Source organism: Elgaria multicarinata, chromosome 2 (assembly GCF_023053635.1).
Source record: "Elgaria multicarinata webbii isolate HBS135686 ecotype San Diego chromosome 2, rElgMul1.1.pri, whole genome shotgun sequence".
Classification (NCBI taxonomy): domain Eukaryota; kingdom Metazoa; phylum Chordata; class Lepidosauria; order Squamata; family Anguidae; genus Elgaria; species Elgaria multicarinata.
In genome coordinates, this window is record NC_086172.1 from 7,420,778 (window position 1) to 7,438,406 (window position 17,629).

Here is a 17,629-nt window from a genome sequence, read left to right on the forward strand (position 1 = left end):
CCAGTGCTCTTCAACATTTTTATTAATGATTTGGACAAGGAGGTGCAGGGAACGCTTATCAAATTTGCAGATGACACAAAATTGGGTGGGATAGCTAATACCCTGGAAGACAGAAACAAACTTCAAAGTGATCTTGATAGGCTGGAGTGCTGGGCTGAAAACAACAGAATGAAATTTAATTGGGATAAATGCCAAGTTCTACATTTAGGAAATAGAAACCAAATGCACAGTTACAAGATGGGGGATACTTGGCTCAGCAATACTACAAACGAGAAGGATCTTGGAATTGTTGTAGATCACAAGCTGAATATGAGCCAACGATGCGATAGGGCTGCAAGAAAGGCAGATGCTATTTTGGGCTGCATTAATAGAAGTATAGCTTCCAAATCACGTGAGGTACTGGTTCCTCTCTATTCGGCCCTGGTTAGGCCTCATCTAGAGTATTGTGTCCAGTTCTGGGCTCCACACTTCAAGAAGGACGCAGTCAAGCTGGAGCTTGATCAGAGGAGGGCAACCAGGATGATCAGGGGTCTGGAAACAAAGCCCTATGAAGAGAGACTGAAAGAACTGGGCATGTTTAGCCTGGAGAAGAGAAGATTGAGGGGAGACATGATAGCACTCTTCAAATATTTAAAAGGTTGTCACACAGAGGAGGGCCAGGATCTATTCTAGATCCTCCCAGAGTGCAGGACACGGAATAACGGGCTCAAGTTACAAGAAGCCAGATTCCGGCTGGACATCAGGAAAAACTTCCTGACTGTTAGAGCAGTACGACAATGGAAGCAGTTGCCTGGTGAGGTTGTGGTCTCCCACACTAGAGGCCTTCAAGAGGCAGCTGGACAACCATCTGTCAGGGATGCTTTAGGGTGGATTCCTGCATTGAGCAGGGGGTTGGACTCGATGGCCTTGTAGGCCCCTTCCAACTCTGCTATCCTATGATTCTATGATTCTAAGAACAACATGAGTAGAAGCAGAGGCGCCCCCGACGGAGCCCAATTCTCCCCGCTATGCTTTTCAAAGAAATTGTGAATGGGCCAGAGGAAGAGATGTTGGCCGCTGCTTCTTCTCTCACCTGTGGGTGGTGGGAACCGAGGCCAATTCTCCTTGCCATATTCCCGATAGGGGAGAACGCAGGCAAGCCAGAGGAGCAAACGGCTCTGTTCATTGTCATGTTATTTGTGGAATGTGCCTTATTCCTTACTTGCTTGGTATAGGATTTGGCTTCATAACTTCCTGATCTCCTAGCCCACAGCTGGAATTTGAAATATCAGCTGTGGGCTAGGTATTTATTTTCTTTGCAAATTGAAATATTCCTATGTTGAGTTGTTTTCTGTTTGGAAATTCTGGCACTGTGATCTATGACTGGGCATATGCAGAGTGCATTTCATATTGGAATGCTGCTCTGCTAGGGTGACCATATGAAAAGGAGGACAGGCTCCTGTATCTTTAACAGTTGTATTGAACAGGGAATTTCAGCAGGTGTCATTTGTATATATGGAGAACCTGGTGAAATTCCCTCTTCATCACAACAGTTAAAGTGCAGGAGCAATACTAGAGTGACCAGATTTAAAAGAGGGCAGGACACCTGCAGCTTTAACTGTTTTGATGAAGAGGGAATTTCACCAGGTTCCCCATATATACAAATGACACCTGCTGAAATTCCCTTTCCAATACAACTGTTAAAGATACAGGAGCCCTGTCCTCCTTTTCATATGGTCACCCTAGCACTGCCATAAAAAAAACACAACCCATTGTCCTAAGGACAAAGTGCTTAAGAGCATGAATAAAGTGCCTGCCCGCACTTTAAAATCAGAAAGTTCTCATTTGCAGACTTGTGAGAGCAATTTGGTGAGTATCCACACTGGAGAGGCCCTTCTCTGTGGTGGCCCCAAACCTCTGGAACAAACTTCCACCAGAGCTCTGCCATGCACCATCCTTCCAGGCTTTCCAGAAGGCCTTAAAAACATTTTATTTTACAATGGCCTTTCCATGATCTATACTGTTATTGTTGTTCCTGCTGGTTTTTATGGATTTATTGTTTTAATTGCTACTTGATTGTTTTTATTGCTTTTAATATTTTATTGTTTTAAATATTTTATGTTTTTTATTGTTGTAAGCCGCCTTGTGAGGGCCTGTGCCCTGAAGGGCGGCCAAGAAATGTTAAAATTTTTTTTAAAAAAGTTAAAGTTTAAAAAAACAAAGCGCTGTTCCATGTTTTAGGGCACAATCCTCTGCATGTTTAGACAGAAATAAGTTCTACAACTCCTAGCATCCCTCAACTAGCTGTGCTGGCCAGGGTATGCCAAGCGATTTAGGACTTATTTCCGTCTAAACATGCATAGGATTGCACTCCTATAGGAGTGAACCAATTTTCATTTCTTTAAACTGGATATCAGGACAGACTGTTTCTCCCCTGAAAATGCACAGTTGAGTAAAGAGCTACAACCATTCCCCGGCTGTCTTTTTACTTCCAAAGTTTAGATCTCTCCTTCTCTGTCATTGCTTTAGAGGTGTCAGTTCTCAGGCTTGGGACAGGTCACGTGCACACCATGGATCTCCCTCTCACTACAAGAATATATACTACACATTTGAAATCTAATTCTATTTTCTTCACTAGGCCCATTCTAGGTACTTTTTCCTGTCTTGGAATCTATTTACATTAAGCTTGAATATTGACTGCTTTTTATGGTCTTCGTAGATTAACTTCCTAATGATCGAGTTTTTTTTTTCATGTTGTTGGTTTTATGACAAACATGCACATCTGTAAGACAAGCATTTATTGTTTTTGTGTACCGGAACCCATTTCATATATGCACAAAGAATTATCCTCAGCTGAGTGATGTCCGGGAAAGAATTGGAAACAACATGGCCAGAAAGCCATAAAATGCAATATTGCTAAAATATCTACAAAGATAAGCACAGTGACCATTCACAACAGCAATAATTGGCAATAAGAGACTTTCTAGCTTTGCTATATTAATTTAACACCTGTTGGAGATAAACCCCCTGGTTCTGACTGAGTCCTAAACAAATAGATTAAAATTTACTGATTAATTCTAGCTCAGCAGTTTCATGCTGGAATCATCTTTGAGATTCTTCTGCTGGAAAAGCAGTAACTTCCAGGGCAGCAGCAGAATGTTCTGAGAGATTGAAATGTTTTACCACTGGTTTCTGAGTGTTGCCATTTTTGATGTCTGATTTGTGTACTGTTTATTCTTATGGATAGAGACTTATGTAAGTGAAGGTATATATCACCTTAGAGTTAAAATGTACCTCTTATCTGCTCTGAAATTGCTGGCCACTAAAGAACTCATATTTGATTGTGAAGCTATAACACCTCCTAAATTTCAGAATGAGTCTACATTCATAGACAAAAACAATATGCATTTATAGTCTGTTTTGAAAGCTAAGAATATGCAAGTATGTTTAAAGAATAAGAAATGCTGCCACCCCCAAAGCCCCCTGATTGAAAGTTTCACTCAGCTTTAACTAGCCCTTGGCAGCCTAGCTGGACTTTATACTGTTAGTTTTACCCTACCTTGTGCCTGTTTGCATTCTCTTCCCCTCCTTATTGTTTTACTATGATTTTATTAGAATATAAGCCTATGCGGCAGGGTCTTGCTATTTACTGTTTTACTCTGTACAGCACCATGTACATTGATGGTGCTTTATAAATTAATAATAATAATAATAACCCTGAACTGTTCTAATGTAGATCATATGCCCTTTCTTACTGACATAATTGTTAGTTGGGACGGCTTCATTTTCTGCCTCTGGGTGGCAGCGCAACATCAGCTTTGGTGCAAATGTTGGTGTTGAATCTGTTATTGCTTTAAAAGAGTATTTGAAATTCGCTTACAAAAACATGCATTTTCTCTTGGTACATGCAAAGTATACTATTCTGCTGATACAGTCTGACTATGTAGCATTTTGTTACTTCTTTGGTAAAATACTTAACAAACTACATGAGTAATATGGTTAGTAATATACTCTCTTACAGATGGCAGGATCAAAATGTGTTCCATAAATAAAATATACAATGACACTGTTGGGATCAGTATTTTGAATTGAGCTCTGATGCAAATAAGTAGCTAAGGAAGATGAAACAAAATCTGTGTTACAATGTTTCATGTGCCATATACTGGTTAATGTTCTGACTACATTTTAAACTAAATAAAGGTTCCAGATGATTTTGAAAGCCAACCCCACATAGAATGTTACAGTAGTCTAATCTGGATATGATTAAGTCATAAATGGCTATGGCTAGGTGTCCTGTGTCTCTCCCCCCCCCCCACCCCCCCGGAATGTATAACCTAAAAACACCAGTAGAAACTGGTGAAAGTTGCTCTGGGCTGCTGACACGGCCTGTGCATCTAGGGCCACAGTTAGACCTAAGGTTTATCCCTGGATCGTCCAGGGTTCGCCCCTGCCTGAGCACTGGATCCCCTGTGTGTCACCTAGATGAACAGGTTTGACCCCTGGACGATCCAGGGATAAACCTTAGGTCTAGCTATGGCCTAGGATAAGTATCAGATCCAGGAGAACCTTCAACCTACAAAGCTCATTTTTAAGAGAGACGTGCAACCCCATCCAAAGCAGGCAGTACCTAAGATCATGTATGTATTGAATATTCTGATCCCATTATGTGGGAAGCGAGATCTACTGATGTCAAAAGAATATACTTCCAATTTGACTGTATGAACAAGTACAGCACTGATCTATTTAGTTTTGCTTATTTCAGAGATACTAGAGATTTATTTATTTATTTAGTATATGGCTATCTTGTTGTCATGGAAGTACAAATGACATCTTGCAACTGAAGGCTGGTTCTTGCATGTTGCCGAATTTCCTCTGTGTGAATGTGTTCATATTACAGAAGCGTGTAGAGGAAATTGTATATGAACCAGAAGAACACATGTACCTCAATACGTACAATTACTATGATCTAATTGTGACTCATCAAAAAAGGGTTATCACAAATCACAGCACTTACAAGACAATACTTGTGCTTCCATTCCATACATGCTACTTTCTTTGTGGGAACACATACCTGAGGATGTTCACATGTTAATAGGACTGTTGCATGTATCACGGAGTCCTAATAATATGTCCAAACTGATGGGTTTTATCTTTTCTTTTCTCTTTACACATAACACTCTGAGGAAGAGGTACAGTCCACGCACTATCTTGTGATCTGTCCCTTAGCTCTCAAATCCAGGTTCTTTTCTATATGTGTAAAATTTAGAACCTTGTTCTACAATTTCTTTGAGCAACTCCCTTGCAATGCCTACCCCAGACATTGTCTCATTCTTGATGCCCTCTTACCTGACCCTTCGTTTCAGCTGATTTTTCTTCATACACAATTCCTTAAACGGGAAGAGATTGTTTCTCTTCTTAATTAATGATATACCGTATTTCTTCGATTCTAAGACACCATCAATTGTAAGACGCACACTAATTTCAGTACCACCAACAGAAAAAAAAGCTTTGATTCTAAGAAATAATAAACGCACCCGCAATTCTAAGACGCACCCCGTTTTTAGAGATGTTTATATCGGGGGGAAAGTGTGTCTTAGAATCGAAGAAATATGGTATCACAAGCTTTCCACCAATGTAGAATATCAACTCTGCCATCACTTCCCACTACTTCTTGATGCTCCCTTATGTATGGAGGGCCAGACTTCATCAGCTTTCCTTTGTAGTCCTCCAGAGTTCTCCTGCTGATGATTCTGCCTTTTTTCTTATAACAAAAAAATCAGTTAAGGGGGCAGATGGAATACCTGCACAATGCCTTTTGACCGGTGGTACAGAACTACAGTTGGGGGGGGGGGTGGATGATCCCCACATAGCCCTCTGTGGTCTGTATGCTGCCAGGTGGGTGTGGCCATGCCCATCATATGTTCCCCGCCCCAATGCATGCAGGATTTCCCGGTTAGAGAAGCAACAATCCACAGTAAAGTGACTCCGCCTGGTTCAGGTACCACGACAAGTCATGGGTTCTCAGGGTGGCTTGCTTGCGAAAAACAACCCATGATGGACATGCTGCACCAGGTTTGGACTTAATGCTAAGCCATCCTGCAACCAAATTTTCTCTTTGAGGTCAACCCACTGTGTTTTATTGTGACATGTAAACCAGGTAATAGCTTGCTTTTTGAAATGGTTCAGAAAAACAAAAAACGAAGAGAAGATTTGGGGGCAGCCAACATGCCTTTACTCCAGACAGAGATATAAACACTTAATATTGCAAACTATCCTGTCCTTCAATGCATCCCATTAGCTTTGACATACTCTGGTTACATAACAATAGATGCTAATTAATGGGCGAACAAAACAGTGGATCACTGGCTTTTGGATAGGGAGCTCGAACCTACAAAGAAGAGTCTCTGAAACTAGCTTGCCCAGTGAGTATGAGGGCAAGGAGAAGTTTGAAATTGAAGACGCTGACTGACATTGATTTAGAGACTTCTGGCTCAGAAGCAGTTTCTGGGTTTGAGGAATATTGTTGCCACTTTGGGGCATTTTACCAAATCGCTTTCATCCCTGAGGAATTTGACATTTCACACAATGTTTCATATGTTCTGTATTCACTAGCTATTAATTAAGTCTACACAGAACAGATCCTCATTTTCAACAAACTCCCAATGAAGATAGAACTTTCAAAGCTGAGGATATATGTTCTGCCAAGTTGTTGCTTAGTTTAATTGGAAATGTTTTATTTCTGTTGTTGCAGTGCCTCATTTAATTTGTGGCCTTCCACACTGTGTACTGTGCCAATTAGCTGTCTAATTTATTGATGTCTACTAACTAACCAGAGAGATGAGAATAGCACAAAGTACATCATGGGCCCCAATACAATGTGGCACTTTCAATAGTATCCCATGAAGGGGGCCTTAATATGGTGTCTGTGGTCACTTGCAAAACTTTATTTTCTAATTATGTATTTTAATACATGGATTTGTATATATCTATAATAATACATACATCTGAAATGCATACAACTTTCTAGCAATTATACATAGGATTCAACCAAAATTGAAAGTTTTATAAAGTCCTCAATCGATTGCATTATACGAGGTGAGTGTTTATTCTTCCAATGTTGTAATATCCATCTTTTAGCTGTCAAAAGCTGTAAATTTAGCTGTAAATGAATCCATTTATGCTGATCATTAATTCCTATGAATCAGGTAAATAATTTAAAAGAGGATTTAAATCAGTGAATTTAAGGACTGTCCCAATACAAAATTTATCTGTGTAATAACCTCCTCCCAAAAAGAAACAACTCCTAGGCATTTTATAAATCCAAGACAGAAAGGAGTCAATGTTTTCTTCTGGCTTTTACAGATCTACTAAAATGGTTTTACTGTAAATGGTAAACTGAATTTCCCCAAAGCATCCACATTGAAGTTTGATTTAAATAAATCAAAATAATTTAGAGAATCTGAAGGGAGTTATCATACCATCAAATTGACTTCCCAAGAAATCTTATATGTGGTGCTACTGAAACATTATCAGATGGCCATTAGTATGAATAAACATTTTGAGTTTATTCATACTACTGTTTAACATTTCAATATGAAGGTAAGGGGCCTGGGAACGTCCTGTTCTTCGGAATTAGTGAAAGCTAGAGCAAGTTGGCAATATAAAATTAGGCTGTTTCCAGGCAAGCTTTTTGTTCCAAACAGGGATGGAACAAATAGGCTGGCTCAATTCCAGGTCCAAGGCAGTGGAAGCTGGTGGCTCCAATGTCAGTGGGGTGGTGAATCCGCTTTGGGTTTTAATCAGAAGTTCTGACTAATTCTGACTGAATTTACACATTAAATAACTCATATAGCGTTCTGACTGAAACCCTGAATAGTTCCCCGCCCCACTGACACTGGACCCACCAGCCTCCATAGTACACATGATGATGGGATGTGTGTAATCCAGTGTCCCACAGTTTTTTAAAAAAAACCAAAATGCAGTCCTTGGGGCCTGAAATTTTGACTAGGGATGCAATGCTGTATGAGGCGGGATTAACCGTTCCCATTTGCTATCTTCCCAGTGCTGTGGTACCACGAAATATAACCTCACTCCAGTATTTCTGGCCCAGTTTCATGTGTGTGTGTGTGTGTGTGTGTGTGTGTGTGTAGGAACTATATTTAGTCTTTAAAAAAAATCCAGAAGATGTCTGTGATTGTAGATCTCCCACTGTCACATCTAGTGAGTTGAAACCTGAAGAACGCTAGAAACCTAGCAACCCTGATCTCCCGACTCCCAGTCCAATACTTTAGTCACTATACCACATTTTTAAAAAAAGGCTTCTTGCCCTAAGGATTGTACTCTTAGTCATATGTACAGAGAGCTTCGGCTGTGGGGCGGTATATAAATGTAATAAAATAAATAAAATTTATTGAAATCACTGAGTTTTCTTGCAGCATGGCTAAATCTGGATCGAACCCTTTTGTTTTTAGATGAAGTTGAATTATTCTTAAATACAATAAGCAGGATACATAGGATCATAAAACTAGTTCCTAGTGCTCCATGGGGGCTTGTATTTTGTGTGGTTTTCAATAGCAGCCCCCTGCTAATATTTCAACTTCTGCTAATAAACTCAGCATATCATTTCCAAATGCTGAAAAACCATGATAATGACACCAACTTGCTGTGTTTCTCTCCCCGCCCCCATAAAGCCCTATTGCATGCATGTAAATGGGCTTGTTGGAGCACAACCCAAATTTCCAGTCCACAGTTCACAGATGTTGAAAAATGTTAACTGGGAAAGATGTTTGGATGGAGTGTCAACCAGTCAAGATTATCTTTAGTTTGTTTGGGCTTAATGGGGCATTGATATCAGGGCTGTGACACTTTTCTGTGTGCCTGTTGACTTTCAAGTGTGGCTGTGTCTTGAATCTAATGATCAACACCATGGCTTCAATGCAGTGATGCATGAGCAGCCCTCCTTTTGTACTACGGGATATATCCCTTGCTCTGCTGACCCTGTGCCCCCAGATTTGCACTAGAGGGTCCCCCTACCATCTAGAGTGAATTTGGGGGTTGTGCAGGGGACCGCAGCAGGGGGGGATTGAAATCCATTTCACCAGTGGTTTCCATTTTGCCAGTGTTCAGCCAGCATTGAATTCAACCCCATGTCTGCACATTATGATAGTTACCCGTTTTCCTTTGACATACTTTGGTTCCCAAAGTGAGCGGTACTGCCCCCTTGGGGGGGTGGGATTGCATAGGGCAGCATTAAGAGGCAAGGGGGCAGAAGGGGGGTGCTCAAGGTGGTCTTTTCCGAGAAGCGCCTCTCCAGAAGGTCTTAAAACCCAGGGACATTTTTATGGGAGAAGGTAGCTTGGTCCCAAGCCATACTGGGGAAGAATCCACACATGTATTAATACCGTTTAAGAAGAGTCTTTTAAACAGTGAATTGAAATGTTTCAAAAGCATCAAAACGCTAATGAGGAGACTTACCCTGCTTGGTGTGCCCCGCCACACCGGCTGCAAAACAGAGGCGTTCACTCTCTTTTCCCTTGGCAAGCCTGCAGCGGGTGCTTCCCATTTAAAGGGGCCATTCTCAGCTCAGCCCTTCCACCCGGCCACCACCGCCGCTGCTCAGCCTGGGCGCCCAGAACAGCAGGATCCAGAGGAGCGCAGCCCCTTTAAATGGAAAGCACCTGCTCCAGGCTTGCTGAGAGAGGGAAGGAAAAGAGACTGAACGCCTCTGTTTGCAGCCAGTGTGGCAGGGCACACCAAGCAGGTTTTCTCTCTTTATTAGCATTTTGGTGCTTTTGAAACATTTCAATTCACTGTTAAAAGGGCTCTTCTTAAATGGTATTAATACATGTGTGGATTGAGGAGGGTCCTGTTGGCAGCACGGCTCCGGACAACTCGGGCTGATGGAGCGCCTCTCCCGGCATGACCCTATATCTAAGGCCCGCCTCAAAGTGCCGCCTCCTAGCAGGGGTTTGCAAAAAACGGAGATTTTTTTAATAAAAAATTAAGTTCGGATACTGCTGTGATTGACCTGCTTTTTAAGCACATGCGTTCTCTTGCAGCAACATTTCGGCCCCTCCGGGTGCTCCTTGGCGTAGGGCTTGCCGCCGTCGCCGTTAACCCCTCCGTCCTCCCTCCCCGATCCCATTGGAATCCCAAGAGGGCACTGGGCGTGAGTTTGTGGAACCAAGGGGTCGGTTACCTGAAAAAGTTTGGGAACCACTGCTTTAGAGTACCATTCATGCAAGCATTGAGATGAATTCTGTTTACAGGTAATGTAAAATATTTGGAAATCAGATAACTGGAAGTTATCAAGGGCAAATATAATTTCCTTTCTTTCCTTTCTTTAGAGCATTATAATACTTTAACTATCCAGCAGAGCAAAGAATGCATTTGTTGTTCATTACTATGCAGTAAAAAGTGCTTGTAAAATATGCAGTAATTGCCTCTGTCGTATCCTTGGGTGATCAGTGCTGTACTAAATTTAGCCAAAGAGAACTGCAACTTTCTGTCCCTCGTGTCTTCAAAACATGAGCTGACCCGTCTTCTATTTTTAGCATTTTAAGTGAAACAAGATGAGACATTGAGGAGTACTCCAAAGCAGCAAGCACTTTTCCCAGAATGCTTGCTGAAATGTAATAAATAGGTACTCATGGTTTTTCTGCAAAGGTGAAGGAAGGAGAATAATTCACATGACCTATTCAGGGCACCAGAGGTCGTTTAAAAGCTCCATTGTATCCTCATTCATAATTTCCCATAGTTTTTCTTCCTTTTTGATTCCCTTGAAATGGCTGCCTTTCAGACTCCAGATGAAATAGGCACTATTCACTGAAGTTTTTAAGTTTTCGATGAGGACTCTGGCATAACTTTGGCTGGTGCCATTGATCCCTTTCTATCTCCAGGAGGATGCAACATGGCTGTCTGAGTTGACTGGCAATTGTGTCTTTCAGTCTGCTGGGCAAGTTTTTCTATTGCCGCTGCTGCTGTTCTATTGTTTTTATGAATATGCCATTTTTATTGAAATGGTTTTATATAAAATGATACGGTATAATATTAGCTGTGATAGTGGTTAGTTGCTTTTAAGGTCTCTTTTGGGGGGATGGAAAGAGAAGGTATAAATATTGTAATAAATAACATTAACGTGCATGTCATCAAGGCTTATTCGACTTTAAGAAATGAACATTTGATTATGCTTAGCGTGGGGATTAACCACGCCAGCCTTCCACGCTCACTGCGTACATATGTCATGACATGCATGCCTGGCGAGGGTAACTAGGAAAATCAGCTGGCATGCCACTCTGGTTTATTAATCACCCCTGTGTCATGCAAACCCAATCATTGTTTAGTTTGTGTTCTGGTTTACACTCTAAAATTTGTTTTACCATTGCTATCTAAACACAAAATGCAGCCACAAAGAGAGAAGATGTTTTAGGATTGATGCATATAAACAGATGATTGCATAGAGGCCATGAAAATTTATCATGTGAGCCACTTCACTTCAGCAACAGAAGTTCTCTCCATGGTTGATTTTCTATAGAAATTATTTTGTTATGTGAATTAGCTAATAAAATCCTTCAGAGCAGTTTAAAATTGCCTTTATGTAGTCCCTTATTGCTGGATTTGTACATTTGCCCTTATTCTCTAAAACCAAGAAGTCAGGGGAGGCTTCTCCTGTGGGAGGAGGAGGAGGAAGTATTCCTCATCTGCTTCTCAGACCTAGTAGGCCATATTGATTTTGGGGAACAGGGACAGATTTAGGAATGGAGCCTATCCTGTCCTTTGCTCTTCCCATGGCAACAGCCTTGAGTATGGATGGGAGGATTGAAAGAACTCTCTTCCATCACCATTAAACTGTCTCCTGTTCTTTATGGTGGCCATTTCAAAAGATAGAGCAAGTGGTAGAATCATTCTTGGTCCTCCACCTAGAGCGTGGATGGTGAGTGAAGTCGAAGACTTAGGGTTAGAGAGTTGGGCGAAGGACTGGAATTTTCCATGCTGTGTCTCCCCTACCACTTGCCAACCAAACTTAATGGGCTTTTAGCTTGTCTACGCTTATGGGTCAGAGGCCCCAGTAATTATTCTGGGCAAGTTTGGAGACTTTGACCTTGTTCACACGTAAAACTAACCATGGTTTATTTAACCCATGATTTGTCTGGCAGATGATCAAACAATCAGTTTGTTTTCTCAATCCCAGGGTAGTTTGTTTTTCTCTCCCTTTGCTCATTTCCAACCTGTATCCCAAATGCCTTTGTGGTGCTATAGTACTGGCATGCAGAGCAACTAGGTTTTTTTTACTACTCTTGTCCACTGCCTCTGTAGCCTGGCAAAACAGGCCATGAACAACCAATGGTTCTGGGTTCACACGTAACAACAATCTATGGTTTAAAACAATCCAGAGTTCACAATCTAATAATAACCCTTGGACTCTCCTTCTGGGTTCATGATTAACAAAACATGGTTTGTTAGCGCAGCTAGGTTCACACCGTAACTCAGAATTCAGCAACTTATGGCTTAACAAATTAGCGTTATGAGTGAACCAGATCTGTGTTTGCATTTCCTGCTATTGTGATAGACTAATGTTGGGACATTATGAGTGGCTTCAGAATTTAGTGATGGATAAATAGACTGATTTATTGCACCAACTGAGAGAAAGCGGGTGAGCGCTTCATTCTGAAAGTTGGTGTACCCAGAATCCTTGCTCAAATGAAACCGTGGTTTGTGTTCTCTTTCTCTCCCTCCTTCATCTATCCATATTGTATGCAAGGGTTCCAGTAAAGGGTGTTAAAATGTATTATACTAAAAGACTCCTAATTAAATCTATCTTTATATAGTGACTGCTTCCCCTCCACCCTTGTATTTCTTCCTGCCTGTGAGTGAGCCAAAGAAATAATACAATTGATATGATACATGAAGCTGAATTGTTTTGTTTCTCCGAGCCTCTGATTTTATTGTATTGCAGATTGGCAGCAATCTACAATTTAGAGGATTTGCTAAAGAAAATGCCTACACAGCCTGGCATGGCAAATTCCTGGATCACAGCCATAGCTGTTGACAAGTGAAGTTCTGTTTCTGGAAACTAAGGGTGTTTCCCCCCTGGATTTTACCAATTGTCCTTTCTGACTAGTATTACATGCTTGTCATACTCTGTTTCTCAGAGAATTTAATTATTTCCTGTTATGTGTGTGTGTGCTAGGGCATTTCCTTTTGAACCTAATAAAGCAATTAGGACATCTTGTTGATCAATTATATTTCTGTTATGGAAGGGGCATTTGAAATTACGATTTTTTGTTGTTGGCTGATTTATGAGAAAGCATTTGTTTTGAACAAACAAAACCGTAATACAATGGAATTGTTCTTGGCAAAGTACTAATATATATCTCAGCAGCAACCCACTTCCCCTACTTTTGACAAGTGCCCCTGCATATCTAGGGGGGTGGAGGAGAAATCCCCCTTACAGAAGGAAAACCACCCTCTTTTCCTCCATGCAGTACTTGAGGAAGAAGCAAAGAGGTGCTTTCTCTCCCTTCTGATGGGAGTTTGCAAAAAGCAGTAGCAACGATGCCCTTCATGGACATTATACAAAGTCCAGTGCCAAGAGCCCGCAACTCTCCCTCCCCTAAATTTTCAGCTCATGCCTCAGGACTTTGGGAAGGGATGAGTCTGTGGCTACCTAGATAATGGCCTTGGCTAGTAAGACAAACCAAAATGTGTGGAACTTTCAACAGAAAGTCCAGAGTAGAATTGCCTAGAGAAGGGATGCCTGCGGCAGGCTTACAATAGTGAAAATTTCTGAGCAAGGGGATTCTCAGCACGAATTTAGGCAAGAGGTTACCTCTTCATTATGTTCTACCTTTCCTCCAAGAAGCTCAGATAAGTGTGACAGCTTTGGAGGTGGTTTAGGTCAGTGGTCCCCAAACTTTTTGGCACCAGGGACCGGTTTCATGGAAGACAATTTTTCCACGGACCGGGTGGTGGGTGGGGGTTGAGGAGATGGTTTTGGGAAGGGTCCTCTGCCCGCCCCCTCCAGCGTCCTGGCTTTGCTTCAGCTGGGTGGGCGCCCAGCCGAAGCAAAGTCAGGACGCTGGGGTGGTGGCCGGTTTCGGAACAGCGTGGGCGGGTGGCTTCGGAACGGCGCGCCTGGAAGTCGCTCTCCCAGAGCGGCTTCCAGCCGGGCGCGCCATTCTGAAGCCACCCTCCTGGCTTCTCTTCGGCTGGGCAAGAGAGATGGCGCCCCGCGCCCAGGTACGCTGGGGTGTGTGTGTGAAAGTAGCTCACCTGCGCGGCCCAGTTCCTAACAGGTGACGGACCGGTACCAGTCCGTGGCCCGGGGGTTGAGGACCCCTGGTTTAGGTGAAATGTGCGTGACTTACTGAGCTGGGGCTTGAACCTTAGTTTCCTATATCCAAATTTAGTAGTGCTTCAGCTCCCAAATGTAAGTTTGGGTGTTGAGTCACGAAGGGAAATGTACTAGAACAGCAGTTTTCAACGTTTCATACCAGGAAACCGATCTTTCACACCAGTGCAAAACATGGGATCTACTGAGGTGATAAAAATACTTTTGTTGTCCCCCATCCATGCACGCAGACTTGGAAAACTGTAAACAAATCAGGAGAGGGTTCCTTTATCTTTTTAATGCTTATGTAGAAGTGAGAATTTGGACATGCAGATGGTTCTGCAAACTTTAGAAAAGTTGCAACTGCTAAAATTCTCTCTTTTTCATAGCCTTTGTAGGCCAGGAGTTCTGATCTCCTTTGCAGCTCCTATCCTATCATTTTTCTCTCTGTCTCTCCACCATATAAAAAGGAGGAGGGGGGTTAAATTATAGTGGCAATCTTGGTGCGATCTACCCTAATTTGGGGCATGATCACCATTTCAGGGCCATCGTACAAGACAAACTTGGACTACTTGTAATGTGAATATGCTACATGAACATGAGAACAGGCTGTCATCACCTCAGATGTTAAGTCGACTGACCTGTAATCTCTGGATCTTTTTTTGAAAATTGGTGTTACATTGTCTACTTTCCAATCCTCTAGTATAGAGGCCACTCTTGAGGACAAGTTAATGTATTTCTGTTAGAAGACAAGCAATTTCACATTCGGCCTCTTTAAGAAGTCTTGGGTGGAATACATCTGGACCCAGGTGCTTTCAGACAAGGCTCTTTTTGTGAAATTGCACTGCCTCATTCACAGAACTTCATGAGAGATCCAGATGTCACCATCTTCAATTTGTAGCCTACCTGTGCTTTCCCACCCCTCCTTCTGCCTTTTTTCTTACCTGAAAAACCCCCATCAAGGAAGAAAAGACAGAAGAGCTGAACACTGCCCTTTGACGGTTTGTACTAGGACCTTTCCCTCTGAAAGTGGCCCCGGTAATAAGCCATGGTGGGCTGCACCGATCATGTGAACCAGGTCATTCTCTTGTACTTCTTTCCCTGTTACTTCTATTGACTCAGTTCTTCAAATGTGTTCCCTGAAAAAGTCAGTCTTGGCACGGATATCTACATTTTGTGTGGATGATTTAGGACAAAGAATGTATTCAACTTCTCTGGAATCTCCCTGGTCCATTTTAGCATTCCTTAGCATGTCTAATAGTTCAACCTTTTCTCTTGCCAGTTTCTTGTTTCTGATGATTTTAAAAAAATGTATACTTTCTCTTAAGAGCTTTGAGCACTAAGCACCATAAAACATTTTTTTGTATCTTTAGTGTTACAGTGTATTTGCCAGAGTATGTGTCCGTATTTGTTCTTCTAATTTGAGCAAGACTTCTATTATTGGAATGATTCATTCTTGCCTTTATAGCTTCCTTGACTCTCCTCGTTAGCAGCATTAGTGTACTTTTGGACTTGGTGGTACCATTCCTAATCTGTGGTATACATTCTAGCTGACTTTCTCTTATTGTACATTTAAATAACCTCTACATATTTTGGAGAGAGTTGACCTTCCCCCTTTCATCAGTCCTTTCATTTTTGAAAGGACTGATAGACGTTCTATTTTGAAGTGCAGTCCTGTAAACATGCACACTTAAGTTCAATGGGCCTTACTCCCAGGTCATTGGATGTAGAATTGCAGCCTGATTTGGCAATTTCCCACTTAATCTATGTACTGAATTTGATAGTACTGTGGTCACTGTTCCTAATCAATAATAATTACATCTCCGTTAGGTCCTGGGTGCCACTTAAATACACATCTACATCCTCACTCGCCAGTTCCATAGCCAGCTGTTCTAAGGCACAGTCATCTGGGATATCTAGAAATTATATCCCTTTGTCCTGGCCCAAACATATATTTACTCAGTTTATGTGAGGATAATGAAGTCACCCATTATTACAACATCCTCTGCTTTGGATACCTCCGTAGTTTCTTCTTTCATCGCAAGATTGCCTTCAGTATTTGGATTAGGGAAACAATAGTATGTGCCAAGTACGACATTATTTTTCTGCCTTGGTGTTACTACCCACAGCAATTCTTCTCCTCTGAAATTTCCTAGCTTATTGGATTCTAAGCCCTCTCTGCAGGGCCGGTGCTACCATAGAGGCTAGTCAGGCGGCCGCCTACAGAGCAAAGCTAAGAGGGGCGCCGGGCACAGCGCAGCACTCACGCGCGTTGGCTGTGAGCTGGGCCAGCCCGAGGATTCAGCTGGGCCTGGGCGGGCGAGATGGCGACCCGCGCCCACCCAGCCAAAGCGAAGCCAGGGACGCTGAGGTGGGGGTGTGCGGCTCCACGTTCGGACTTCCGGAACGCACCCGGAAGAGAGAGAGAGAGAATGTATGGGTGAATGGGGTGCATGGGGTCTTTGAGTGAATGCATGTGTTTATGTGTGTGTTTGTTTGGAGTGAGTGATGCTGAGTGTGTGTGTGTGTGTGCGCGTGCGTGTGAGTTGGGGGGGATGATTTGGAGGTGATATTCCTATTCAATAATGCATTTTAGACCCATAGATGTTCCTTTCCAATTTGTTTGCTATAATTGGCATGACATATTTCTTGCACTTTAAAATAAATTTAGCAGTTTCAAGTTTTGTGCTTCTTATTTTTTCCAGGAAACATATGTTTTTAAAAATCAAAGTTGGCAATTTTTTGTGGGGGTGGTGGTGAAAGTGCTGTGGCACCCCGGCTGTGGAATGAGCTCCCTAAGGAGGTTCGCTTGGCACCTACATTATATGCTTTTAGACATCAGGTGAAGACCTTTTTATTCTCCCAGCATTTTAACAGTCTATAAATAAATTTGAACTTGGTGTTTTAAATTTGTAATTTTGCATTGGTGCTGTTTTTAGCTGGTTGAACTTTTATATTGTATTTTATAGTATGGTTTTATACTGTTGTTTTATACTTTGAATGTTTTTAATTTTTGTGAACCGCCCAGAGAGCTCCGGCTATTGGGCGGTATAGAAACGTAATAAATAAATAAATAAAAGTAGCTCACCTTGCCTAGGGCGCAAAATAGTCTGGCACCGGCCCTGCCTCTCTGGAATACAGAGCTATCTCCCAACCCCATCCTTTCTATGCAGAGTATATGTTGAGACAACCATATCCCACTGGCTTTCTCCATTCCACCAGGTTCCTGTTATGCCCGCTATATCTACGCTCTCTTTTACAACAAGAACTCTAAGCTCCCCATATGCTATATACCATATAGCACTGGTATATATACACTCT

General features: G+C 42.1%; 1 protein-coding gene across 1 annotated transcript in view; it reads left to right on the forward strand.

Moving 5' to 3' along the window:
- The window catches only part of COMMD1 (copper metabolism domain containing 1), a 95,804-nt gene that overhangs the window by 2,631 nt on the left and 75,544 nt on the right, over window positions 1-17,629 (forward strand). The window lies entirely within an intron of this gene.